Source organism: Larus michahellis, chromosome 2 (genome assembly GCF_964199755.1).
Source record: "Larus michahellis chromosome 2, bLarMic1.1, whole genome shotgun sequence".
Classification (NCBI taxonomy): domain Eukaryota; kingdom Metazoa; phylum Chordata; class Aves; order Charadriiformes; family Laridae; genus Larus; species Larus michahellis.
This window is the reverse complement of record NC_133897.1, coordinates 157079386-157080556: the sequence shown is the minus strand read 5'-3', so window position 1 is coordinate 157080556 and position 1171 is coordinate 157079386.

Below are 1171 nucleotides of genomic sequence, written 5' to 3'. Positions count from 1 at the left end.
CATTTCCCAGAAAGGTGTCTGCTTTATATAGTTACGTACAGCAAGCATCTGCACATCGTAAGTATGAATTTGTTCTCTCCAGCCAAACACCTTGAGAGCAAGAATTCAGAATGTAACAGTAAATGTTGTGTTGCACAGAGCTGGTTTTGCCACTAACCAGCCGCTACTACAAAGTTTAATACGTTCGCTGTTATTTTCTGGCACCAAATACCTGGCAGCTTTTCACTGTTATGTTAGTGAAGCAAAGTGAGTCATTTGCGCTCCTTGCCTCTGCACAATTTCTCATTCAGGCTGTTTTCAAACTCATCTAGTTTTTACATTATTTAAGCAATTAGCCATATGAAACCTCTTGTTTTCACTTCTCTGTCCCTGAAAGTAATATTCCACCAGATAACTCCATTAAGTTTCCATTCTGGGACACATTATCACCTCTGCTGCCATGTACACAGAAAGGTGGTTAGAGCAAGGACCAATTTGCTGTTTCCTAAATGTTTCCCGCTTCCACGTGTGCTTAGACATCATTAAAAATGATAAATAAGGTAATGAAATAAGCTGAACTGCAACCAGAGAAAGAAAACCTCCTTCCTTAGCTATTAGCTGCTTTTTACCATCCTCTTAAATCTTCACTTACGTGAAGCAGGAAGACCAGCTTAAGCAAGCAGTTACGGCAAGAGGTGGGAACCAGCAGGTTTTTAGGATTCGTTTATCTCCTAATGGGCTATTGAAAGGGATTGCTGAGCCTCAAACAATCACTTTAAGAAGACACACTCCCATAGCTGAGTGCAAGGCCTAACATCTCAGTCCCTGCAAGTAATGAGAATTTTGCAACTGAATTCACTGGGGCAGGATTTTGTGTTAATGTCTCCTTACAGTCCTACCACTTGTTTTGTCTGCTGGAGCCAGTTCCAGGCTGGCGTGTATTTCTCGGCAAGGTGTTCTCCTGGGGAAGGACAAGAAGGTTGCAGCAGCAGCTTTGATACTTCCTGGTGTGGCATGGTTTTAATGTCACTTGATGGATGTGAGCCTCCGGAGCCCTCCTCCCTTCTCCAGGCCAGCGTAATGGCTGTGCACAGATCTGAATGATGCCTCTCACCCATCATCTTCATTAACTCATCAGGTGTTGCAAAAACTGTGATGGCTGTGGATTGTTGACATGAGAGAAAACCACACT